General features: G+C 50.1%; 1 protein-coding gene across 14 annotated transcripts in view; it reads left to right on the plus strand.

Annotated features, from left to right (window-relative positions):
• The first annotated feature begins 4040 nt into the window (after nt 1-4040).
• The window catches only part of MAPT (microtubule associated protein tau), a 94103-nt gene continuing 71109 nt past the window's right edge, over nt 4041-27034 (plus strand). For 5 of the 14 annotated variants that reach the window (XM_081028413.1, XM_081028408.1, XM_081028419.1 and 2 more), the window contains exon 1: nt 4041-4621. The gene's annotated coding sequence lies outside the window, so the exon portion shown is untranslated. Of the gene's footprint in view, nt 4622-5350; nt 5501-27034 lie in introns of those variants that run through there. The other 9 variants (XM_081028418.1, XM_081028421.1, XM_081028411.1 and 6 more) reach the window with 6 other exon arrangements.

Consider the following 27034-nt stretch of genomic DNA (forward strand, 5'->3'; position numbering starts at 1 on the left):
AGCAGGATTGTGCAAAAGGAGAAGTCAAGCTGTGATACAGGCCCAACCAGCCTCAGTGCACCACCTGGGGAGCTCTGAACCCAAAATGGACCATCAGAGTTGCCCCATGTTGAACATTTATCTGCACACCTGGATCGGTCAGCCATTAGATATGGGGTTACCGTAGACATCTTTCCTGAGGGGTCTGTGCCGTAGTCACCATGTCCTTCTGTGGTAAGCAGAGTAATGCCCTCATCAAAGATGCTCATGTCCTGACCCTTGGAACGTGTGAATAAATTACCTTATATGGCAAAATGGATTTGAAGCTGTGATGAAATTAAGAATCTTGAAATGAGGAGATTATCCTGGATTATTTGGGTGGGCCCAGTATAATCACAAGGATTATAAATGAAACAGGGAGGCAGGAGTGTCCCAGTCAGAGAAGATGTGACCAGAAGCAGAGGTTGGAGGGATGTGATTGCTGGCTGGGGGGGCCACCCACCAAGGAACGGGGCAGCACCCGGAAGCTGGAAAAGGCAAGGAAACAGACCCTCCCTCTGCACCTCCAGGAGGACTGCAGTCCTGCCAACACCCCATGAGGTTTGCTTGATGAGACTCACTTTGGACTCCTGACTTCCAGAATTGGAAGGAGTTTACTTTGTTTTAAGTCACTAAGTTTGGGGTCATTGTTACAGCAACAACAGGAAACTAATACACTTTCTCAGGCTAGGGTGGACATTTCTGTCTTTTAACAAAAGGGAATACCGAGAGGTGCCCAAGTGACAAATGTATCCTCCCGTTTTTTGGTAGCAGTCCTACTTCCTGCGGATGATTGAAGTCGGTTATTCCTGCCAGGACAGTACCTTCTGTTCTTGCCTGCTGTTCTCTGGACCCAAAGTGCTCAAGCAGCAGCCATCGCTTATAGTTCAGTGAAACCTTTGCTGTGTCCCCTGGTGGAAGCTTCCCCTTTGGGGGACCTCTAACCCTGCAGAGCCCACACTAGTGAGGATGGGAAGCTCAGATTCCCCACTGGGGTCACTGGGAATGTTGGGAAGTGGGACCACTTCAGCTTCCACTCCTTGGTTCCTAGATCCATGTATTCTTTTCCTGTTTGGACTTTTATAAATTCTATAGGTATCGGAATCTTAGTTACAATCCTACCTGTGACACTACTGCATGAAAAAATGGAAGCCCAGAGAAGTTAATGAATTTGTCGACCGCACAGGATAACTAAGATTGGGACCCAACTCTTTTGAAACCTAATCCAGGTTTCCCTATGCGATTCTACCTTCTGTGCTTCTTTGTGGTGGGCCTTGCCTGCTGAATTGGCCAGATCTCTATTTCAGCAAGAGGGAGAGGCAGGGAGAAAGGGAGAGGATGCATTTCCTTGACCTAGAGAGCCATTAGCTACCTCCAGTGATTAAATTATCTGGAATGAACACTCAACTCCACATTACATACAGTTAAATGATGGATCTGCTTAAGATTGTTTCTAGCATTCATTATCTCAATTGAACGTAGGCAAATGTGTTCATTCAGTATCAGGAGATCACTGTGTTATTAGGTCCCAGTCAGTTCTTAAAGGAAAGAAAATGAGAAAATTGAATGGGAGGAGTGTTAATTTGATTGCCACAGTTAATTTTACATATAGAAATAATGTACAGCAAAAGCATTGATGGTGATGATGAAATAACTACTATTTATCATTTAATGGAAGTCCACTACCTGTCAGGTACTTTACATGAGAAACTTTACACACACATACTGTGCACAAAATTTATATATATAGTTTAATATATATAATATATATAATGATGTATAATGGAGATTAAACTGTAGTTTTGCTGTGATAACAAACCTCCCTCAAAATCTCAGTGCCTCACACTGTAAATGTCTATTTCTTGCTCATGTTATTATACATGTTACATGTACTTCCTTGTGTCTGTTCATTCTGGGACCTATGCTGAAGGAGCAGCCCCATGGGGCATGCCATTCTGGTGGCCGAGGGGACCAATGTGGTGGTGGAGGGGACAAGTAAAAGTGGTAGAAGCTTACAATGCCTCTTAAAGCTTTTCATTGGACATGTCTATGTCACGCCCCTTAGTTCTCGTTGCCAAAGACCATCACATGGCCAGACCAAATATTAGTGGGGGAGTGGAGAGTGGGAGCAGTACAGATCACAGGGTGACAGGAAAGGACATATAATCCCCATACAGGAGAAGCAGAAAGGAAACAATTGGCAACAATAATGAAGCTGGAGTCTTGCGAGACTGATATTAATTCCTCTCTCCTCTCCACTTCAGAGATGAGTAACTTTGTTAAACCTTCCTAGAGGAGATATCCCTTCCAGCTGGGGTGATTAGGCAAGGCTTTAGAACATTTGAGCTGGGTTTGAAGGTTAAATAGGATATTTGGTGCATGGAGAAAGAGCAAGGACTTTGTAAGCAGAGGAAAACCCCAGAGTTGAGGTGGGGAAGAGTTCCAATCAAACAAGCTAAGTTGGTCATAGAGTAGATGAAAGAGAAAACTGGAGAGGACAGGGGCTCAGATGAGGGGGTGGGGAGGGACAGAGGGTTTGAATGCTGACGAGTTTAAGGCTAAGGAGTTTAACTTCACTTAGGGGTCAGTTAGAAGCCTTTAGATATTCTTGAGCGAGAGAGTGTCATGATTAAAACGATTGCTTCTGAAGATTTGTCTGATTAGGGGGTTCAAGGTGGGCTGCTACAGGGAGAAACAGAGCAGGGAGACCAGTAAGGTCACGACATGTCCAGTGCCAAGGTAAGGGTCTTTAACGAGGACCGTGACAGTTGGAACAACAACAAAAAGGTCACCAGAGATTCAGAACGAGTAGCTTAAGAAACGTGCTCCATCTCTATCATCCACCCAGTGCTTCCCCTGTCAATAAAGAATTTTTAATAGCCTGCTTTTTGTATTAATCTATAACATGAAATATTGACTTAAAATATACATATAAGAGCTATGCAAATTAAAGCTTCAAAACAGGTTCCCATCTCCCTAGGACAAGATGCCCTCCCCCCCAAACTCCCATACATATAAAGCCTCCCACTGCCAGGGCTTACATTAGACGTTAGGGAGACCAAGCTAAGGTCTGTTCAAGAACAAAATTCAATGGAGTAAATTTTAAAGATCTAATTGGCTTTATTAAGCAATGCATAAATCAGGCAAGATGATTACTTGCTCCTCATCCAGCAAGTAGAGAGGAGCCCTGAGAAGTTGGTAGGTTTTTATAGGCTGGCAGTGGGCAGGACAAGAAAGTTATTACCAAAAGGAAAGAAAGGATCTTTTCAGGCAAGGGCACTTTTCTTTGAAGGAAGGGTGGAAAGGGTCTTATTAGGCAGATTACCTCACTAGGGTTGATCAGGAAATTCCAGACTGATTGGTGGTTTAAAATTCCACTCTTGGGAGCGGCTGAAACTGCAATGAGGTATTTTTTAATCGTTTTCGTTTTGGTGAAGCGGCATAGCACAAGTGACTCCATTTTGGGCATGTCATCTCTTTCTTAACAGGCCAAAGCTGGGAAGTGGGTGACCAGGAGAATGAAAACTTCTGGTCAGTTTCAGTGTGTTATCCAGGTGAGACTCTCCATGAGCACTTAGAAATTCAGATCTCAAACTCTACTTACAGTATAACCGTGTGTCAAGACACAAGATAAAAATAACTGGTATGTGTGAAAATGCTTTGCAATGTGATTAGCGCCACCATTTGAAGCTTTGTCTAAGATTTTATTCTCGGCCACCGTTAAAAAATAGATGGAAATGGTCCTTGTTTAAAAAACAACAACACGACACTACTCTTACAACTGAATTAGCCTGTTGGATGAGGATTTGCAAAGGAAAGCATTCACCTTGGTCACTAACAAAAAAGGTGGAAAGAAAGCAGGTTGAAAGGAAGCAGGCCCAGGGACACTGATCTCCAACAAGGGGGACCATTTCCGGAGACTCAAGGGAGGGTCAGGGTGCCCGGGAGGCGACAAGCCGGCCAAACTTGGAGGACTGGGGTGGACAGTCTGGGGAGCGGTCATGTGGAAACCCGCCCAGGACGTTGTGAGATGGGACATCACTCCCGGGACAGGAAGGAAAAGGGCAGCAGATCTGGAAGAGCAGCATCGCAGCCTCTTCCAACCACCGTAGGAAACCAAGCCTCCCTCCCGAGGGAGAAGACCCTCCAGACCAGACAAAGGGTCCAGCCGCCAGAGGTGACCCAGAGCACGCCTGCGCCACGGAGCGCGCGTGCGCGTGGCAGTCAGTGCCGCGGCCCGCGTCGTGGGGGGAGGAAAGACAGGGAAGGGAAGCGCCGGGAGCAGCGAGCCAGGAGGGGGCTGGGGACAGCGAGCCGGGAGGCGCTCGCACGCGCCCACTAGTGGCCGGAGGAGAAGTCGCCTGCGGAGGCCTCGCCGCCCCCCGCCCCTCCTCAGGGAAGACTCGCGTTCCCGCTGCTCGCGCCTGCGCCGCCCGCCGGTCTCGGGAGCGCGCCCTCGCTGGTGCGCGCGCTCGCAGTCTCCGTCACCCACCAGCTCCGGCACCAGCAGCAGCACCGCCGCCACCGCCCACCTTCTGCCGCCGCCACCAGACACTTTATCCTCTGCTTTCCTCTTCTGCCCTCGCTCTCTGTCGACTATCAGGTAAGCGCGAGGCTCCGAAAGGTGCCTCCCCGTCCGCCTCCTGCGCCCCCATGTTGCCGCCCCTCGCCCCCTGCCTCAGAGATGGATTTCCTGAGCTGAGCATTGGTCGGGGGCAACGGCGGGGGCCCCTCCCTGCGCCCTCCGTGCTCCGGGGCTGGGTCTGGGGTGGCTTGGAAACGGACCCATGCAAGAGATGCACACACGCGTGTGAGTGTGTATGTGTGCGTGTGCGTGTGTGTGCTGGGGTTCCACAAGACCCGCTTCGCGCGGACCCGGGCAGAGGTGCCCGCAGGGTGGGGCGCGGATGGCGGGGACCTGGGGGAGGGGGCTGCTATACACTCTCGATCGCCGCCTTTTGCCGCAATGGGCGTGTGTCTAAGTGTGTGTCCGGGGGCGTCCAATGACGACCCCCGAAATCGAACCTGTAATCCGATTTCTCTGTTTCGGTTTGCCATCAGCCCTAAGGAAGGTATGGATTGGGTTCTAGAAAAGATGACTCCCTGCCTGCCCCTCCCTTCACCTCCTCGGCAGCAATTCCAATGGGGCTTTTCACTGCCCCTGATTTAAGGCGGTGGCCCACCTCCCTCCCCGTTTTCCTCCTTCAGAAACCCGCAGGGGACATTTGGGGGTTGGGAGTGGAATCGGGGAGTTGGGGAGGGGTCCAGGCGCTGTCACTTTAGTTGCCCTTCCCCCTGCGCGCGCCTGGCACCGAGACGCGAGCAGCGCTGTGCCCGAGAGAAGGTAGTGCGCGGAGAGATGTGGAAGCTCGGAAAGACAGGGGTCACCTGGCCTTGCTATGTGGAGGGACTCGGCCCCGCGGATCCTGACTCGCGGGCGCTCACAGCCCCAGCCCCTCACAGATCGGCAAAGAGGCTGCAGGTGCACTTCGGGGCGGTCCCCTTTCTCTGCGCTCTGCGCCGGGCGTCCGGCGTGTGCGCTCCCTGCCGGAGGCGCGGGGCTGGCGCGCAGGGCTCGCCCCTCACTGCGGCAGTGGGTGTGGACCCGGGTGGGCGAGGAGGGGGAGGGTAGGCTGTGCTTCCTCCCACTCCCACCCCCGCTTTTTTTCCCCCCTCCGATCGCGAGGTGCCATCTTTTTGCGGCGTGCCATGTCTTTACAGTACCACACCAAGCCGGGTGGCTGGGCTTCGAAGGGCAAGGCGGAGACTGTCATTAAGGGTGGGTGGAGGGTGCATTCAGCGCTGAAATCTTGGCGTTTTGCTGCTGAGGGCTTGAGTATTGGGGGCGTTCCCTCGAGATTTTCCTGGTGGCTCGCTGCTTTGTTTGTAGGGCTAACGTGATCAGCGTTGCCAGCCTGGGCTTTTGCCTTTTATTTTATAAGGGTGTTTAATCAAGGCCCCCCCCGCCCCTTCTCCCGCGTTTCGCCCCTCATTTCTGAGCCCTTTGTTAGATTTCGGGGCTTGCTGGAGTCGATAGACCCGAGTCACGGCTTGACCCTGCCGGTCCCACTACCAGAGCCAGGCTGCCCGCCAGGAAGCATCCGCGGGGCCGCAGGGGTGGGATTCTGGGTCTCCGCGCTGTGCGGGTGTCAGCGGAGGGACAACGCCCCTCCCCACGCCCCGAGTGTCCTGGGGCCCATACCCCACCAGGCTGCCCACGGAGGGGCACCGGCTACCCTCGGGCGGTAGGAGGGGGCGCGCAAGCGGGGCCCCTCCCCGCTTCACTCCTGTTGCTTGGCCTGGCGGGAGAAAGTGAGGAGGGGGCGAGACGTTTCTCCGGGGGCTGCGGGCCACGCCCGTTTTTCCGGAGCCGACTGGGAGGGGGTCGCTAGGGGAGGCGTTGCCTTGGAAACAGCACGCGTCTTGAGAATAGCCTTTGGGGCGTTGCCCCGCCCCTTCCGATCGGAGAATTAGAACTCCAGGCTACCGAGAGCCGCGCCCCCTCTGGGGGCTCTGGGGGGAAACGCACCAACTGGAGCCGGCGGCTCTTCCTAATTGGCTTCCCGCGGCCATCGGCACCAGGCGTCCCTGGTGTATTATTATCATTGTGGCCGAATAGCACTTATCACTTAGGAACCCGAATCCACTGCGGCCCTTGAAAAAGGGAACGAGGGGAGAGGAGTGGGGTACCGACCGCTGGCCAACAAGGCCGAGCCTTGCCCTTCTGTAACGACCCGGGTCCGCGCGTCTTTCTGGTTAATTAACGTCGCTGAAAACTGGCGCGAGGGCGCTGTTCTGAGAGGGTCGAGCGTTTTAGGGGCCGAATCATCCACGCCAGCCGCGCAGAGTGATCTCAATATCCGGGGAATGGCTCGGCTCGGAGTCGAGAGTCTTCCCCCGGGCCAGGCCAAAGCTCCCCGGCCGTGGCTGGCAGGTCAGAGCCGCGGCTCTGCTCTCCCCTCCCTTCCCGCCCCGTCCCCGCCTCCGCAGCGCTGGGCTCGCCACCCGCGGGTTGCTGGACAGGCTCAAGGGTCGAGTCCAGCATCTTTTCCCCTCTAGCCACCCTGCCCCCGAGCTGAACACGGGATTCTGGTTCCAGACAGAGTGAGGGGCGAGGGGCGGCCATGGAACTGGGAGCCCGCGGCCTGGGGCAGACCTCAGGCGGCTGTCACCTCCTGTCGCTTGGGGGAAAGGGGCCCCGGCGGGGGCGAGCGCATTTAGCCCAATACCTGGAACAAAGCGCCGTGCACGCGTTTGCGATTTCGCTCCATTTGGGGATCTGTAGGTGGCTTGGTGGAGTTCTCGGGTTTGCAAGGCCTGGGGGCTGTGAATGGAGGAATCCCGGGGGCCAGAGAATGGTCCTTCATACCCGATCAGGAAACTCCATCCCTGGCTCTGCGCGCGCCGTAACTAAACGACATGCCCCCAGGATGTGGACGGATGCAGCGTTTGTACACACGCGCCGACTGCGGAGCGCTGAGCCAGCCGGAAACGTCCTGTCTCGGAATCCCCAGCAGGCCCGGGCACTTTTACATCCCGGGAGACCCCACTTCGCCTTCGGCACGCAGGAACCTCTAACTCCAAGCCCGGGTCTTGGGCTGGTGCGAGTTGGGATGGAGGATGGCACCTGAGACAGCGACTGCCAGGCCTACGTGCAGCTCTCAGGCTCAGCAGGAGGGCTTTGAGTTTTATCAGATCCCAGTCCCTCCATTTAACCATCCTCCAACAGAACGAGAAATACCTTTCCTATCATACTTAATTAAGGTATTATTTTTCGTTTTGTGATGCTGCTCATGTTTACCACATAAGAATTGTGGTAAACATTTCCAAACCCTTCCTCTGAACGAATAAATATTAATAAATTAAACGTACCTCCCAGTGCCCAGTCCAGAGAGAATATTGAAGCTGATCCATTCCTTGACCAACATTTGCTTCTGGTTGGTTTTCTGCAATGACCTGGCTTGACTCTTTGGGATTCGCCTTTGGACAATTTGGGGGAGAGGTTGGTTGGCTTGGCTGTTTTTTGGATGAGTGACAGTCCATAACTGTGTGTCCCTAACTCCAACCCGGACTTGGTCTGCACACACCCATCATAGAAAGGTGCGGCTTTTAAGTGGTTTCTAGTATCAGGCACATCTCCTGCCAGGAACAAAAGAAATGGATTATTCCCACAAATTGCAAGAGGAAAACTTGGAATTGGTTTCCTAGAGGAAGGGTCAGATTTATTCCATTTGGAAAAGAGCTCCATTTATTGAACATGCCCTTTGGCCCACATGCCCTCTGAGGTCAGTGCCAACCTGGAGATATAACAGGATTGTGGTTTAGGTTGAATTTTGTTTAGGTTGAATTTTCCTTCTGCCCTTTTAATGAACTTCATGAAGGTCATGAAGCCCATTTGTTGAAAATGTTAAGAAATTGTGTTCCTTCAGCATTTGTGTGTATGGTTTGAGTTGCTCCGTAGCTGTGTGTATGAACAGGTATTAATTTTCTAATTGAATACATGATAGTTTTCCAATTAGATTGTGCCTTCTATTTAGTTCATTAGTATCTTCCCCGCTCCCACTTTGAAAAAGAATCACTCAAAAACAAATAAAAACACCCGTAGGGGCTTAATACAGTGCTAGACATCCAATAGGTATTTTGACCCATATTCATTTAACAACCGGATAAAATGAGAAAATGCAGGTCAAAAGGTAGAGAAGAAAAAGCAGAATGGGAGGAGGGCTTTATTCAAGGGCATGGTATCAGGAAGGTTTGGCGACGAATCCAATTCAGTTTGTCCCTAACTCTGTATCCAAATGACACTCCAAAAGTTGCTGGTGCCCCTCGGTTCACCTCCCTGCCCTGCTCCCACACCTTCACTTTCTCACTGCAGCGCTCCCTGCTTATGGGCCCACAGCCTGGCCCCCTCTTCTCCCCTCACCCTTCTTTGCAGAAGGGCACAGAAGAGAGGAAAGGGGAGAGGTCACACTTCGCCCCAGGGGAAAGAAGACCCTGCTCAGGGTCTGGGGGCTGCAGGTGCTTCTTGAGCCAGGAGGTCAGAGGGATGGAGGTGGGAAATCCCATTTGTCTCTGTTCCTTCCTCTCCCTCCCACCCTGCATTTTTCATCATCCCACTTCAGAGACCCCTCAGCCCCTCCCAGAAATGCCCACCTGACCAGTGACGCCTCATTTGCCACCCTAGGTGTTTCCACTAGTGACTGTGAGCTGGTATGAGGGAAAGAGCCCCGCCTCACCAGCTGGAAGGCAGCAGGGAAGGAGCCCTGTCCCAGCTGGGGCTCTCAGCTGGCTTCCTGTAAAACGGTGAGATGTCTGGAGACATTTTTCATTTTCATAACTGAGCGAGGGCGCTACTGGCATCTAGTAGGTAGAGGTCAGGAATGCTGCTAAACATCTTACCAGGCAAAGGACAGTTCCCCCATATCAATGAATGACGGGCCCCAAATATCAGGAGTACCGGAGTTGAGAAGCCTGCTATAGAAACATTGTTACCTTGGCACTGTTATCTTAATGATGGCTTTCATTTCTTGAGTATCTTCTAGGAGGTAGTGTTCTAAGTGCTCCCCGGATATCACCTCATTTAATCCTCACAACAACCCCCTTATGAGCAGGTGCGCTTATTACCTCTGTTACATTTGGGGAAACTGAAGTACAGAAAGGTTTAGTAACTCACCAAAGGGTCACACAGCCAGTGAGTATTGGCACTGGGTGTCTGACACTAGCCTCTTCCCCCTCTCAGCTAACACGTGGGCTTAATTGGTCTTTGTGGGCTAGCCTGGGAATCCAAGCACAATCTGTAACATTGACCCAGTGGCATATTCTCCTTCCAAAACCACCGACTCACAAATGAACTTTTGCAAGCATCTATAATTGGAGCACAACCTAAATAAAACTCACAATTTCTGATCTGGCCTTGACACATAGAGCAAGGGATTTCACTCGATCTCTGTGCCTCTGTTTATAAAACAGCAGCGGGGTTTGATTGGCTCAGAGAAGTCTGGAAATCAAGATTGCGGGATCAAGACAGACTTAGCTCTGGTCAGGGTCAAATCACTGAAGTTTGAAGGGCATCAGAGCTTCCTCTTAGGTTTTGCACCTCAGAGAGGTTTAAACTTTGGCACCCACCAATGGGACCCAGCTCGGAGCCGAGGGTGAGATGAGTTGGACACACATAGGAAGGATCTCATGCAAGAGTCTCAGGTCGCCCTTGGCAAAGGTGGGCCTGGAGGCTTCTCTCACTTCCTGGGGCCCAGGCTCTGGAGTAAATATTCCATGATGCTGTGGTGTTGAGGGACTGCCTGGAACGTTCCATCTGCAGGACTCACTGCCACTCCACCCATGGAGTTTCCTGATCTGGTATGAAGGCGCCTCCCACAAATGCCTGTATAGGTGACAGGACATATACCATCCATGCCAGTCCCGCACTTATCACCTCGCCAAAGGGGGTGCTGTCCAAGAATCATTTTCCTGTTTCCAGGTGCCATGCTCCTGCCACCTCTACCAGGTTCTTTTCCTGCACCAATGGCACCCATCTGAGTGGGAGGTGGCCCCAGGATGGTTTTGAGATTCGGGGTTTTTCGATTAGGAAACATTCTGTAGGTATCCAGCTAGAATTGGCTTCCACAAAATGCAAACTTGAATGACTTCCAGGTGGATTATCTGTTTTTGTTTTTTGCTTTATTAATATCTCAGCAGGCTCTGTATGTGCTCCAGTTACGGGCATTATAGAATTAATCCCCAAGAAATGTATTTTGTGCCTCAGTCATTCAGGAAGGTTTGCGAGTGCCTCGAAGGCAGATGGTGCTTTTGTTTTGGACAGGTCCCAGTACAGGGCAGTGTCCTGCATGTAGAGAGAGGCATTAGGTTTGGCTCAGTGGTTAGACCTCCTGGATGCAAACTCTGGCTCCCCCACTCACTGGGGGACCTCAGTTATGTTGTTTAGTCTTTTGGACCGTTTTTTGTTGGCATAACTTGCAGTATGATAATCCCTCTCTCACGGGATGCTGTGGGGTTTAAATGGAGTGATGCAGGGCCTGGCACGTAGTAACTGCTCGGTACGTGGCCCCAACGGCAGCCGCCTCTAGATGGACACTTGTGATTGGATGAGTGTGCAAAGGCGCCTACTGGCCCTGGTGATGGGATCAGTTGTTAACAGATAAATTCTTACACGGAGTAGGGATCAAAATGAGAGAAGTGGGCAGCTGCCCACCTCCCCTGGAACCAGGCTTTGTTGTTTGGGTGGAAATGAACCCCCCGGAAAATCGCACACACCCATGTTGAAATGTACACACAGAACTCTTGCCAGAGGCGAGCGGACTCATTTATCATCTGTTGTCCCGGCTTCTGTCCTGTTCCTTCCTGAAACCCGCTCCCGGCCAGGAATAGACTGTGTGCTCTCCACGCCAGCCTGAGCGGAACCACCTCCCTCCTGGAAATGGAGACCTGGCTGAGCGTTTTGGGCTCAGAGTTCTTACCAGTTTACTCATTGACTACCAAGTGAGTGCTCATGGGATTGAGAAATAATGGAAGCCATGGGAAGCAGTGGAGGAGAGATTTTTACAAATGACATAATTAAGCAGAGTGTTGAAGTTGATCAACTAGCCCGCAGGCTTCATGGTGGACAGTTGAGAATCAAGTTGAAAATGTTAAATAAAGCAAACTCGACATGAGCTGAACCCAGAGAACTTCAAGCCTCGGAGAAGCATGGTCACAGCTAATCAATAAATTCAGCTTAAGAAGCCTCCTTATCCATGAAATAAAAACTGAAGAGTCCTAATATATCAGCTTTTTAAAACTCATTAAATCAGAGTCATAAAAAATGATGCTTACATATTTCAAACATTTTACTTTAGCTTAAACCATGTAAACGCACACTTATCCAGCCATCTTTTGGTATAGGGCCCAGACCTTCCCTTGATTTTCAGATCAGCTGGTTGAAATTCCTTGTCTTTTTTGCCTAAGCCACACTCGTAACCAATCGTCTAGGACTTCCGATTTCATTTCCTTGGTACAGGGGTTTTACAGTGAGGAGTAATCTGAATGCAGAATGCCTCTGGAGTCTTACTACTTTTTTATGGTCTTTAACATCCCATTTGACAGTAAAAAATAATAATTTTTAAGAATTTATCTTTCATTTAGTACTCGTGTTTCATCAGCTTACACCTTACTTAAGTTATATGAATATTGTCATGAGTATGATGGACCTAGAATTTGGCTGGGGTAGGAGCAGGCCCTGGTTGCGGACATCAGGCCCTATGGACCCAGCCTTAAATATTTACCATCCTTCCGTTCTGCTGCTTCCGTGGTGTCAATTAGGAGACGGCCTACTGTGGAGACTTTTGGTCATCTTTTGCCTGTCTTGTAGGACTAGCAGAGTCCCAACTTAAGGGGGTGCTGCAAAATTCCTACCATAAGACTGAAAACAAATTTAAATTCCCGGAGTATATTAACTCCCCTTAGTGAAGGAATTTTAGATTGAGGTCCAGCAATTAAACAACCGTTAAGAAGTAAATCTGAAGCCATTGATAATGATGTTTCATTCACAGCCCTCCCTTTGGTCCTGTCTGCTCCACGGCTAAATTGGGCATCACAGAGAAGAGGGACGTAATTATCCCTGGTCCCAGCTGCTGTTTTTCCTTCTGGTCTATGGCCCAGTTTTCTGGCTCCCTGAGAAGGCTGGGTGATATTGTCTCGGGACCCACGTCCGCAGTTGTACTACAAAAAGTCCCGGGATGGACTTTCATCCTTGTGTCCTCCTCCCCAGGGCACAAAGGATATTAGAGGATCCCTGGGTCCATAATTGCTTGTCATGTGATCCACAGCCATTAAGACGTGCTGGGAAGGATCAATTCGTGGAACCATGGAACTGTGTCCCTCCCCAGGTAAAAGCCAGCTCTTCCCCCTGAATTAGAACCAGTATTCTACATCACGTGTCCACAGAATGGTCCTGGATCAAATCTAGTTCTGCCATTATTTACAGGTCATTTCAGAGGTTCTTATTTTTAATTGTTTTTATTTTTTATTTTTTATTGTTCTTAATTGGACAGTGTCACCAAACCATTGTCTGACCTTACCCCCCACCCTATGGCCTACCCCTCCAAAAAAAGCTTACTGGATAATTAATCAGCTAAAGTCAAATGCTGAAATGCCCAAGGGAAGGTTACAATGTAAAGAATCTCTTTGGTTTAAAATATATACACATATAAATATTATAATTATATATCATATATATTTAAATAAATATATATATTTAAATGTGACTGTTCACAACCATATTTGTTTTATGTCTGGATTTCTTATATTGGGTTGGCTGAAAACCTAAACAGCTTTCAACTTGGGTTTTGGTAATGCATTAGATTTTAAATCAACATGTGTTAATAAGCCAAGCAAGGGTTGTATGTACAAATGAAATAGTTGCGCATGACCTGCTAGATTGGGGTTCGGTAATAATCCTGCTGCAGAATCATATGAATCTGTCCCTTTCAAAGCTGCCCGTTGCCCCACATCACCAGGAATAGCTGTTTGGAAGAGTCACCAGCCCTTCTGCAGTCCACTTTCTGTCTTCTCTTTTCCCGAAGAACAGGGAAGTTTTACACTGGCTCCCCCCCACTGTGCTCTTCTACCTCTGCTGTTTCCATCAAGCCAGCTTAGAAACGAAAGATTTCACAGAGCGTGTCCCTAAATCTGCTTCAGTAATGGACTGATTATTCACAAACTCACCTGAACCTTCTTTAAACCCATTTAATCTTTTCTTCAGGGTTAATCCTGTGGGGATAACATGCTTCTTGGGTATCTTGGGTTCCGTTCTTCCTCCTTTCGTTCTGAAGCCTGCCCTTCTTACAAGTGGTGAGTGATGGCTGCACTCTGTTCCCTGTGGAGTGCTAATAAGGACTGAATAAATTGAAGTAAATCCCTTTCAATGTCACTAAAGTGCTATAAATAATTATGAACCAATGTTTGATGTCTGATGGGAAATGCAGAAAAAAAAAATTTTAACTGACAGGATTCATGCTATAAGTTGACAATCTGGGCCAAGTTAAAAAAAATATTTAAAAAAGATCTCGTCGTTTATAGTCGGCAAGACTGAATTCCAGAAGTTGGCCATCCCCTCATTTTGTGGGCCTCTGTTATCACTCACTGCTTGGGTTTGCCAAGCCCTGAATTTAATTGCAACCTTACCTTCCTATTTACCAACTAAGAGGCTTGTGGCAGAGATTTCCTGATATAATCAGGAATATAATCAGGAATATAAGATTTCCTGATATAATGTTGTATGTCAGTTACACCTCAACAAAAAAATTATCCTATTGATGGACAAAAAATGGAATTTCCTTTGCCTCCCTTTTTCCATCTGTAAAATGGGAATTATGCAATCTCCCCCCTTTAGAATGGACGATAATGGGATCTCTCTTCTCATGGGATAGTCACAGAACTGAAATAAAACAATCTATGAGAATTCCTTTGATCTTCTCAGACGATAAGTGCCCCATGGAGGGTATATGCCACCTGGGAGCCACAGCAGGTGCCTGATGTGAAGTCTGTCATGGGCTGAGTGAGTCTGATGCCTGAAATAGTACAGCTGCTGCCACCTTCCTCAGCAACAGCCAGATGGTGCAGACTGGTTCCCAGGGGTGAGTGCCCATAAGCAGGGCATGGACAGAAGGCCTGCTCTAGCCTGCCCTGGCCTTGTCTATCCCCTTTTTTGGAAAGGAAGCCCAAAGCCAGGATGCAGGACAGTGGGTAGGGGTACCCTTACCGTCACTTCAGGTGATACCCTGCCCCTGACAATGCCAGCTTCTCTGGAGAGGGGCTGGGACTTCCTTGGCTTGTGTTGTGACTCTCTGTGGGATTTCCTGGGAGCGCTTCTGTTTTCTCAGGGGTTTTCAGTTTTCTCCTAATCAGCAGGGACTTGGTGCAGAATCTCACATTCTAATTATGCCCAGGGGGCAGCCTCTTCCTGCCACTCAGCGTTCATCACGTGACAGGATTCGATTAAGGCAAGAGTGATGAAATTAAAGGCTGGAGTTGATTTTGATGGTATAAACATTCTGATGGCTATTTGATGGCTGTTTGGTGGCAAAAGGCCCGGGGAAGCCTCGTTAATTGAGCTGCTTGCACTTGGAACTTGAAGTGAGCTAGAGCTGGTCTGTGGTCTCTTTGCCTCTGCCCTGTGAGTGGAGGGTGTGTTGTGCTTGTGGATGGTAGGAAGTGTTTTAGGGCATGCGGGTCACCCCACCCTGACAACAGCCCCTCTACAGCATGGCTGGCCTTGAACACTGGTCTTGGGTGTCTAGTGGCCCCATGTCATCAACCCTTGGTTACCCTGCTCTCCCCAAAGCTGCCCTCTTTACGCCCTGGTCCCCTCCACTTTGGTCATTGGAACCTGCTATCTTTTAATCCCCACGTGGCAAATCTTGGAGTCTTGAACCCTTCTCCTCCATCTACATCTTGGAATAGACTTAACCATCGGTTTCTTCCTCTTAGACATGGATTGGACTTGCCTTTCCCTTTCCAATTCCACCTTCACTACTTCTAAAAGGAACATAAGCCTTACCACGTCACCCTCGATCATTATGGAAACAAAAATGAATTGCTGCTAATTTCAATTCTGAAATTCACATCCAGTCCATTTTTCAGACCACTGCCAAGCTCTTCTTCCCCGAGTAGCCCTACATCTGCCCTGCCCTCGTCCACGCATGAGTCCACGACTGGGTTCTCTGTCCCTTGCTAAGCCAAGACCCACCTCGCACAGCCTGCCCAGGTGCCCATGCCTGGGCCCGGCCTCCCTGTCCAGTCCTACTGGTCCAGGCCCACTGCTGGCCAGCCTGCCTCTTGGCTCCTTCGCAGTGATCATGCTCTTTCTGCCCCTTGCTCACTGATGGTACCCTCTCCCGTCCCCTCCCCCTGTTTAAATCATCCTGACCTTCCCCAGCCTCTCCCCTACATGAAGCCTTCTCCAGATGTTGCCTTCGAGGCCTCTCTACATTTCATTTCTCACCAGTCATCAGCACCGCAGCGGTTCATGCTTAATTGTTTTCCCTCTTGCCTCGAGTACAGGTCTCATCTCCCCACAGGCTGTAGGTCCTTTGAGGGCCAAGCATCTGTCTTATGTGGCTTTTTGTGTCCTCTGGGTGTCTTGCCTGGTCACAGAACTGGGCACATACACAGCTCAAAATAATTACTCTTGATTCAGGCAGTTGGATGCTAATAAATCAAACAGGTTAACATCAGATGAGCTTTACCTGTTTAAAGAAAGTAAGTTCTCTGCCTGCGAGGATACAGTTCCATTCCCCCATCTAGTTGAAAATAACAAAAATCACGTTTCCTTGCATATATTCTATAATTGGTGTTTTGTCCCACTTCAGACCAACTTAACACGCTCCCTGCTGGTCCAAATTAGTTTTGCTGTATGAAGATGCTGATCATAATGGAAGCAGCTGGTTGCATTTATTTTACTAAAAACATGGCCTCCTGTAACCCTCCTACCCGAGGCAGGGATTCTCATCCTCATTGTACAGAGGAGCAAATTGAGGCCCGGAGATGTCACAGCTGGGGAGGGAGGGGCCCGAGGGCTGCCCCCGTGTCCTCAGAGCCTTTCCTCCGGTTCCACTCTCCACGCCAGCAGACATGGCTTCAGTGCTAATAACGGGAAGCTGTGCCCTCCAGCTCCCATGAATGGGTCATATGTAACGTGAGCCCGGACAGAGTATTTTAAACCAAAAGCTAGCCTCTAAACTAGGCTGCTGCTTCATGTCCCCCGTGATGACAGAACCAAATTGAGCGTCGTGGGCAGGCCCACGCTTACTTAGTAAATAGAGAAGCTCATTTTCTTCCAGCTCACACAAAGCATGAACAATGTTCAGAGCCTCTGCACTTCCATGGAGGGAGGGGTACCTGTGCCTGGTGGAGTCAGAAAGTGTAGCCCAGGGGAGCCCGGGATTTAAACTCAGGGAAAAGGACAGGCAGGTTCCCAGGCAGTGTCTACAGGGAGATATTTCATTCAAAGTGGATGGTGTCCTTGGGCAAGACAGAGGATGCAAGCCCCCTGATGTTAGGAAAAAGGGTCACAGAGGGAGGGGAGGAGGTCGGCCGAGCCTGCGTCACCCAGACTCCTGGGGTACTGCCCATCCCTCTTACTCAACAATGCACTTTATTTCCCCCGGAGTCTGCACCAGTGTGGCCCACACTCGGACTGGGAGAAGTGGGAGTGATGGGGAGCAGAGAAAGAAGGGGCTCGCACAGGGGAGGCCGGGTCACGCAGACCACGTTACTTAGAATGCACAGCCTCACCAGGCTTTTTTATGGCATTGAAATACCTTTCCCACAGCCACCCTTCCGTCTAACTAAAACGAGTTGTTTCTCAGTTCTGTTCTTGCCTCCCACCTTCTCCCCTACATTAAAAAAAAAAAGAAAAAATCCACCAGCTGGAAAGCCAAGACACCATATGTCAGATCCCACCCTAGTTTCTGTTTTGTTGAATGTTTTGGAGGGGGGAGCAGGGGTCATTTCAGTCTATAAATTGTATTCAGGGTGAGTAGTGAGTGTTTCTTCAAGAAACTTCTTGAAATCACCCCAGACTGAACGACGGGGCCTGTGGGGTGTGGCCCCTTTGCCCACAGCCTTGGATGAAAAGTTAGGAGCGTTGGATGCTGGACCGGGCAGCTGTCAATCCAATCAAGTGGCAGTCGCTGGTTGGACAGCCGTGGGCAGGCTGTTTGCATCTGCGGCCCTGGGTGCAGAGGCCTCATCATCAAAGGCTATGGCCACGTAACAGACACCAGGCCCTCAGTCACTGGGACTGCACACCTGAGACTGCTGGGATTGCCAGCTTCCCATGGAACAAACCTTGTCTCCACTGGGCCCAAAGTTTGCAAAGAACACTTGGGACAACCTGGCTTTCTGGATGCGCTAATATTGTTCTGGTCTGGACTAACTAGGGAACGGTCAGTTAAACAGCTGAGTCATTCTAATACTCTTAGTTGGATGTCAACCTCCAGGTGTTTGGGAGAGGGGAGCAGTGTGGGACCACTAAACACTTAAGTGCGCGGATGGCCTACCTCACGTGATTTCCAGAGGCTGGGAGATTGCCCCTTTCCCCAGGTCACTAACACGCAGACAGTACCCTACTGTTTACAGGAGCTCATTTAAGTCTCGATGTGAACCTGTGAGTTAAGAATTCTTTGCTCTTTTGCAGATTAGGGCACGGAGGTTCAGGGAGATGAAGCAGGGTTTGGGAAAGTTAAGTGGCACCAAAATCACATGGCTACTTTGAGGCCGATGGGGGATTTGAATCCAGGATTTCTGCTTCTGAAGCCTGAGCTCCAGAACAAGCCTCATCCTTGCTTGTTAGATAGTAAAATACCATCCATTGTTTTAGCCTGAAGAGTCCTACCACTTGTGAAACTGCCGGTGCCTGTACAGGAGGAAAAGAAGAGAGACACTGCTTTTTTCCCCCAAGGATGAAGAAAAAATTGTTGGGTGTGTGTGTGTGTGTGTGTGTGTGTGTGTGTGTGTGTGTTTTGGATAGGGCAGAGACCTATTTTTTAAGAGGAAAAAGACCTTTTAGTTTGAGGACTTTTTCCTCTTAAAAAAATTCTATTCGGCATAAGATGTGTTTGGGAGGTGGGCATAATTTGTGCCAAAATGTGTTCCCTGTGCCCTGGTAATGGGGTCCAGCAGGCAGCCGCAGGTGAAGGGAGAAGTCACAGTCCAGGCAGCCCCCCTCTGGGCTGGACCAGTGGGCTTGCCCTGCCAGGTCTCCCAGACTCTAGGGGCAGAAACTTGCCTTCCCATCACCCCCATTTCCAGGGATCTGGAAGACACAGAAAGAGAAAAAGCTTCCATCATGTTAAGGCAGACCTGGCTAAGTAACACATCTTGTAATACAAGTTAATTTTTTTCATTACTAAAGGCTAAAAATGGTTGCTAGAATTAAAGATAATTAGTAAATTAATTGAGTTGCTCTCTACACTACTTGTTTCAAAGCCAACTGATGAAAATTTTCTGCTTTCACGTTACTAGCACCCATGATTTTGTGTTTCACTTCCACAACTTTGTCCGATTCCATTGGTTTGGGGCTTCGCCAGGGGACCAGGCTCCTGGACGCATCCACCTGTTAGGTGAGGTTTTATTCATCTGTGTGTCCTCAGTGCCTGACACAGCGCGTGGCACGGAATAAACACCCAGTAATTGTTTAGTGAATGAGTAAATGGATTCGTGAATTCAATACTGGTGAAAACTTAAGGCCTTCCATAAAGAGACCTGAGAACAGGAAGGGAAACAGGTGCATAATGTGTGTGTTTGCTCGTCCTTCTTACCTTCTTGGAGGGTGGACAGGTACAGGTCTGCTTTTGGAGTTTTGAGTACTAAATTTGGAAATACACGCACTATTTGCGATGATCTTTTAAAAAGTTACGTTTTCCAAGCCTTTAGAGTCTTCTGAAAACTGCAAGACCACCGTAAATGAAGAGCCCTACTTCAAAGACATAAGACCTGGATGAGCAGGGTTGGGGCTGTGGCCTGGTCCCCATGCTCATACCAGGAAGGGGTGGTGAGCAGTTGAAGGCAAAGCGCTTAAGTCCTTGTCATCTCAGCCCAGGGCAGACTGTCAGAATTAGCAAATGAAAACACAGATGCCTAGTTAAATTTGGATTTCAAATGAATAACAATTGTATTTTTAGTATAAGTGTAGTAGGCAAAAAAACGTCCCCCAAAGACATCAGGTCCTAATCCCCAGAACCTGTGGATGTGACCTTATTGGGGAAAAGGATCTTTGCCAATGAGAAGAAATTAAGGATCTTGAGATGAGATTGTCCTGTATTATGTGGGCGGGTCCGAAATACAGTCACACGTGTCCTTAGAAGAGCAAGGCAGAGAGACATTGAAAACAGGGAAGGGAAAACTAGGTGAAAATGGAGGCAGATGGGCGTGAAGTGGACACCGACAGCCACCGGAAGCTGGAAGAGACAAGCAAAGATTTGCTCTAGAGCTTCCAGAGGGAGTGTGGCCCTGCCAACGCCCTGGTTTCAGCTCAGTGATACTGATTTTGGAATTCTGGCCTCCAGAACGATGAGAGCAGAAATCTCAGTTGTTTTAAGCCACTGCAGTTTATGGCGATTTGTTATAGCGGTGTTATAGCAGCCCCAGGAAAATTACTCACCCAATAAGTACAACCCATGCAATCTTGGAGACATACTTACACTGAAAAAAAAAAAAGTATTTGTTGTTTATCTGAAATTCAGATTTAAACTTGGTATCTTGTATTTTATCTGGCCACGCTCATTCCCAGGGCCAAAGAAAGAGACTTTTGAAATTTGCAAGAAAACTGGTTGAGGCTGTCGGGAAAGGGACTTCCTTATGCTAGGAGTCTTTGTAAGCAGTCAACTGAACCATTTTGAACTTTAATAACTACCCTCTGGACCAAAAGTGGGGAGGGGCAAGTGGGTGTTAATGATTTATTCTTTCAGCAGTCACTTGGGCATTTCCTATAAAACAGAAACTCTGGGTAAGGGTGGAGGAGTTAAGCGTTAATCCGGTCCATCTAGGCTAAGTCACAAGCCATGCCAGATAAGTCACGTGAAATACTTCCATTAACAGAGCTCGGGAGATTGCGTGGTGTGGTTCTGATACCTGAGCTGCCCCTGGGAGTCTTGCACGCTTTCACTGCAGGGTGGTGGGACCCAAGCATGGCAGCCGGGTCATTCCTGGTTGATGAATGAAGGGCTTTGCAGCAGATCTGAAATGGAGGGGGGGTGCTGACGAGGCAAGACCGTGCTGGCTCTGCATTCCCAGGAGGAGCTTTTAGTGGAAGTAGGTGCAAAATGTCTCCATCATTTCCTGTCGAATGACGCTCTAAAATGAGTAGGACAAGGGGCAAATGTTAAGGACAAACGTGGCCCACCCCCCCCCCCAAGTCCCCGCAAAGACAGCTGTCTTGCCCCTGCCAGGACATCAGTCTTCCCAGGCTCAGGCTCCAGGCGGGGCTCAGTGTCACCTTTCACTGCTGTCCAGCACCTCTGTCACTCCTGGGACATGTTCCTCTCACTCACCATTGGGCTCTATGAAACTTGGGCAGCCCCTGGACCCTCAGACTTTTAATGACGCTCATGGAAGCCTCAGTGTTAGAACTTTTTTTGTTGTTGTTTTTTTTTAAGGAGGGCGCAGCTCACAGTGGCCCATGTGGGGATCGAACCGGCAACCTTGGTGTTCTCAATACCACGCTGTCACCAACTGAGCTATCCGGCCACCTCAGTGTTAGAACTTTGAGGGGACTTGGGTCATCCAGAATAGGCAGGGGTTCCTAGAACGCCCCAGAATTATCCCAGATGCTTTACCAAAATACCCATTCCTGGAAAAAGAGAAAAAGAGGTAGTTTATAAGGGAAAGTGTGTGTGTGTGTGTGTGTGTGTGTGTGTGTGTGTGTGTGTGTGTGTAGTATAAAGTACGTCATGGAACACGGCCCCTTTCGGAGTGCTCTCGTAGAAGCAGAGGTGGGTGAGGTAAGAGGACAGGGGAGGCGGGCTACTGTGTCATTGAAGTGTCTGATCCTTGTCGAGGTTTGTGACAACCCGGACCAGGCCATGAGGCACTGTGGTACCCAGAGGGCCTGGCAACGTGCATTCCAAGAGAGAACCCCGTGGACGAGTTCCCTGAGGCCAGGCTGGGTGATGTGCCGCTTTAACGATTTTAATGCCCAATCCTTTTATGTCAAAAACCTCAAGGCTATTTTTTCTCTTAGTGCTTTCACACAAATGACCTCATTTCATCCTCCCAGCCACTCCGAGCTGGGTGGTAGCACTTGCTGTTTGGAAACGGAAGACAGGGAAGCTGCCGTTGCAGAACCTGGGCCCTCAGCAGTGGGGAGGAGGGTGAGACACTTTCTGGTCTCAGCCCTGCCTTGGGGTCGGGGCCTGTCTCCTGGCCTGGCACCTTGCCTGTCTCTTCTGGAGTAACTTCTGTGATGCCGAGTCCACACCCTGTTCCTCAGGCCTTTCTGGAATGATGGAGAGCACAGCCCTAAGACCCTGCTCTATGGGGGACATGCCCCAAACCCGGAGAAGCAATAAGGCACTTCCAGTCTTCTCTTTCAGATACAGGGCAGCGGTCCTCAGAGAGTTCCCTGCCAGTCCTCTGAGGGCCTCATTTCAGTTTGAATTATTGGGTTGTCCCGTAGAGTCCCTCCTGAGGGGCTGACAGGCACAGCCATGGCAAGAGTATAGGATTTCGAGTATCTCCCCATTTGTTAGTTAAGCATCACTCTGCTTGACCCACAGGACCCAGAACTCTCAGAACCAAGGAGGTAGAAGAAATCCCAGCGGCCAGTCTGGTCCTAACCCCTGCCCATACCTCTATGTCTGCCTTCCTGACAGTCGCCCCAACTTCCTGATGGTGCCGGCTCACAGCCTCATCAACCATGTGACAAGGAGACTGGGAGGGAAGAGGAAGGAGGCACCAGAAGAGAAAGATGAAAGCGTTGGGAACAGCCCCCAAACATGTGACATCCTTAGAATGAATCACCCACTTTCCCTTCAGCCACCTTTTCTCCTCTTCGCAGGACCCCCCTTCTCCCCACATTTCCCCTTCCTGAGGTTATACTGAGAAAAATCCACAGAAGTGCCAGCACAAAATGTTAAGAACCATGAGTTTGGCATTTTCACAGATTCCAGAGCCACTTGAGAAATGAAGTAACAACCCAGAGAGGGAAGGTGACCTCCCCCAGAGTCACACAGCAAGTTGATGGCTAAGCTGGGCTAGCGCAGGTCCCCTCCTCCCCATGCAGATCCCTTTCTGTGCCCACATCACCTCTCTCCAATGGCTGGGGCACCTGGAGGGGGACCCTCAGCCCCACCTGGCCAGTTGGACCAACCTATGGTGGAGGCCTGGCCAGGAAGTATCAGTCCGTGAGATCCTAAGAAACAAAGGTAAAGCCTGTCAGATGATGGAGGCTAGTTGCTGGGACACACCGTCTGATTCACAGATGTGTTCCCCTCCCAGTTGCTTTCCAGAACATTCCCCCTTTCTTCCATAGCGTGAGGCCTTCTCCTTTGATCTCCCAGGGATCATTTGCAGAGAGTGTGAGCTCTCTGCCTCCTAGGGATCAGATCGCTGTGTGGAGTAAGCAACACTGAGGCCAGGTGTTACTCTCCTAGGAGCCAGGCAGGAGCTAGAGTTGTCTCATGCCCCATGACTAGGACTTGCCCTCAAAGAGAGAAAACAAAAACAACAAAATTAACATCTCTCGAAGAATGGCTCTCTGTCGGGGCAAGTTTCCTTTCACTAAAGCAGCCTGGCTGAATTATCTTTGCTCTCTTTGAAGGTAGAAGTATACATACACCCTGTTTAAAAATGAATGCTAATTTTCCTAGAGAATATGCACAATTCCCAGAGGACACATGCATGTCCCTAATGGAACAGTCTTCCTCTCCGTGAGCAATCATTTGCTCTTCCCTTGGTGTACTTAACGGAAGCAACATTCGTTGCTGGAAAATAAATCAATTAGGTTAGTGAGGATTTTCTTGTCCACAGAGATGTCGTGCTGTATAGGAAAGAACTGCAGAGCTGCCATCCCACTCGGCCCACCCATGTGATGAACCCCAGGAGATCCTGGAGTGGTCTGATTCCAGAGTCCTTCATTTTTCTATCCACTTTGGCCATTTGCTCTTATTCTCTTCTGGAATCACCTTTTTCCTTTCCAAAGTCAGCCATCCCACGAGTAACACAAAAGCTGTTACGTGATCTCCTCCACGGTCGTCTCTCCGTACACCTGCCTGGCCTATTCTTAGCCACTTAAACAATTTGCCCCAAGTATTGTTGTAATCATTTTATCATTATAATGTCTTACTCAAGAAACAGACACGAAATGCAGTTTACTCACCCCTTCCCACCCTCCTGGATTGTGGATGAGATGTGGTAGAAAGGGCCCAAGCTTTAGAGGAGGGCTGACCGGGGTTGGCTCTTGACTGCCTGCTCCTAGCTGTGTGACCTTGGGTGAGTAGCTCAATCTCTCTGAGCCTGGTTCCTCATCTGAACACTGGGAACAATAGCCCTTCCCTTCCACGGCGGCTGTAAGGAGTGGCAGTGATATGTAAAGCACAGAGCACACTGCATGTGATGCCCTTTCGTGGTGGACTATGTCATGACCTGGAAACGTGCTTCTGCTTCAGCAAGCTTTTAGAGGGCGGGCTGTAGAACCGAAGGGCGGTTACAGAGCGGCTCAACTTTCTACTTTCCACACTTGCAATGTTTTTCCACATTCCATAGGTGTGCATTTCTTTTATTGTGTAGCTAAAATTTTTTTATTACATAAGTAATATGTGAATAGATTCTCATTATCAAAAATTCTGACAGTAGCATGAATTACTTTTATAATCAGGAAAAAATACAGTTATTTTGAAAAAAAAATCCATCTCATCCGCTCCGTTTTCCACCCTCCCGGTGTGTTTGAGTTTTTGCTGCTCCCTCCTCCTGCCCAGCTAGCGCTAACCACCAACCACTCAGGCCCCTCCTGTTACCACCTCCCTCCACCTGGCCTGGGGGGGCCTCCCCTGGAGACATGTCTTCTGGGATTGACTGATTCCCCTGCATCAAGCCTGCCAGGACTCTCTAGAGGGAATTGCATCCCCCTGCCCACCACCCTCCCAGCACCCTCACCCTGCTGAGGCCAGAGCCTCATGCTGACCCCTCACCTGCTCCTACCCTGCGGAGGACCCTGGAGCTTTCCTCAGAGCTCTGTCCCCACCCCGTTAGTTCTCATGACCAGACCCATAGTCAACCTTTTGGGAGCTGGCTCTGCCTTGGTCCTGTGTTTCTTTCCTCCTGGCTCTGCCTTGGTCCTGTGTTTCTTTCCTCCTGGCTCTGCCTTGGTCCTGTGTTTCTTTCCTCCTGGCTCTGCCTTGGTCCTGTGTTTCTTTCCTCCTGGCTCTGCCTTGGTCCTGTGTTTCTTTCCTCGCCCTCCCTACCTTCCCCCACTGCTGGGCTCCAGTGGAGGCAAGTGGGTTCCCAGCTCAGAAGGGCTTAAAGGGGCTCAAGATGGTCCTGGCAGCTCAAAGCAACTAAGGTCTGCCTCAGACACATGCTGTGTTACGAGGCCTTTGTGGGCTAGCCTGGGCACCCGCTGCCTTAGACGGGGAACCTTCCGGATGAGCGATAGGTGGAGAACACTGGTGCCAGGAGGTCCTTCCCCGGCGCTGTCCACACCTACAACGCACTGTGTTGTGCACCTGCTTTGGACAGATTCTAGGCCTGGGCTCCTTCTGGGGTCTTTTGTTTGGGGGGATGGATGGGGCTGTTCCCCCAGCCCTCTGTTGTCCTGCCTCCTGCCACTGTGGACCAGCCGCCTGGCTGGAGTCGGCAGTGGTGACGGTAACAAATAGTTTATGGCTGATATGAGTTCTTGGTTCATCTCATTTCATCTCTGTGTCACCCCATTGAGTTTGCAGATGTCCTTCCTTTTTTTCTTCACCCGGGGAACCTGAGGCTCAGAGCAGTTAGGTAGTCTTCTCACCGCCCCTCAGCTCTTAAGCGCCACACTCAGCAGTGCAGGCGCCCCTCCCCCGTTCTTGGCCTGGAGGAGGCTCAGGCCTGAGGTTGCTGCCTTGAAGGGGGCCCCATCTCCCCAGTCTGACTTCCTGTCTGGCGGCTCCAACACTGGGCCGCTATCAGTGACTCACCTCTGCACACTGACCCTCTCCTGTCCTCCGGGGACACCAGACCAGGGCGCTCTGGCAAGGTATGGGGTGGCTGCACAGGCCCCATCACCTCCACACACCTCCCAGAGCCTGGGAGTCCACAGACCTGCCCTCCTCAGTCACCCCCAACCCACAGAGGACATATCTGAAGTCCCTGAGACAGTGGGGTGGGTCTGCAGGATCCAGGTGCAGGCCTGGGGACGCCAGCAGCAGAGCTGAACGTTCTGGTAAGGGAGCCTTCATCCCATCCCGCCCCGCCCTTCATCGGCCAGTTAGCGCCTGACACACTGTGCGTACTTAATAATTAAAATTCATAATGCACATCAGAAACGCCAGCATGTGGTAAATACATGCATCTTTGCACAATTATTACGCAGCACGGGAACAAGCCATTAACATTCAATAAGGGGTAAATCTGAATGCGAGAAAAATCTGATTGCAAAGATTTTTGTTCCTTCCTTCCCTCCCCAGACTTTTAAATGAAAGTTTAGGGGTAATTTTCCTTCTGTTGTCCTGGTACTAGGATTTATAATGAAAAGAACTGGGACAACTGCTTCTGTGTTTGGATTTGGGCATAAACTTGGAGTGTTTCTTACTCGGTGAGAGCTGGTGCAGCGCAGGCTGTGGGATGTTTTCTGTCCCGGAACGGGCAATCAACATCCCTTACAGAAAAGTTCTCTTCTCTAGACCCAGCGCGAAGCCCTGGCAGCCATTTTGGGAGTGTGTCCGAAAAGACAAACTGGGTCAGAGCGTGGAGGCTCTTTAGCATGCTGGGTGCACACTGGACCCTCTGCCTCGGGACAGCATGCCCCGCAGGAAGCAGGCGCCTGGCCTGGGGTCGCCAGGCTAGAGGGAAAGCTGAGGCGTCTGAGGATTCCTGAGGTGACAACACATTGCTTGTTAGCCAAGGACGAGGTGCAGAGAGCCTACACGAGCATGTCACCAGATGCCCACAAGGGACTGGCTCTGGTGAGGGAGGCCCCAGCCAATGATAGTGTCTTCTGAGAGTGTGGGCAGCATGGCCAGGTCATCCCCACTTTTTTTTAAAATAAATTTTATTGGGGGATATTGGGGAACAGTGTGTTTATCCAGGGCCCATCAGCTCAAAGTCATTGTCCTTCAATCTAGGTGTGGAGGGCGCAGCGCAGCTCCAAGTCCAGATGCCATTTTCAATCTTTAGTTGCGGGGGCGCAGGGCACCATCATCCCATGAGGGAATTGAACCAGCAACCTTGTTGTTGAGAGCTCGCGCTCTTAACCAAGCCATCTGGCCGCCCCTCCGGAAGCTCAGAGGTAGTTCGTTGTCTTCAATCTAGTTGTGGAGGGCGCAGC

This window comes from Rhinolophus hipposideros (genome assembly GCF_964194185.1).
Source record: "Rhinolophus hipposideros genome assembly, chromosome: 20".
NCBI lineage: Eukaryota > Metazoa > Chordata > Mammalia > Chiroptera > Rhinolophidae > Rhinolophus > Rhinolophus hipposideros.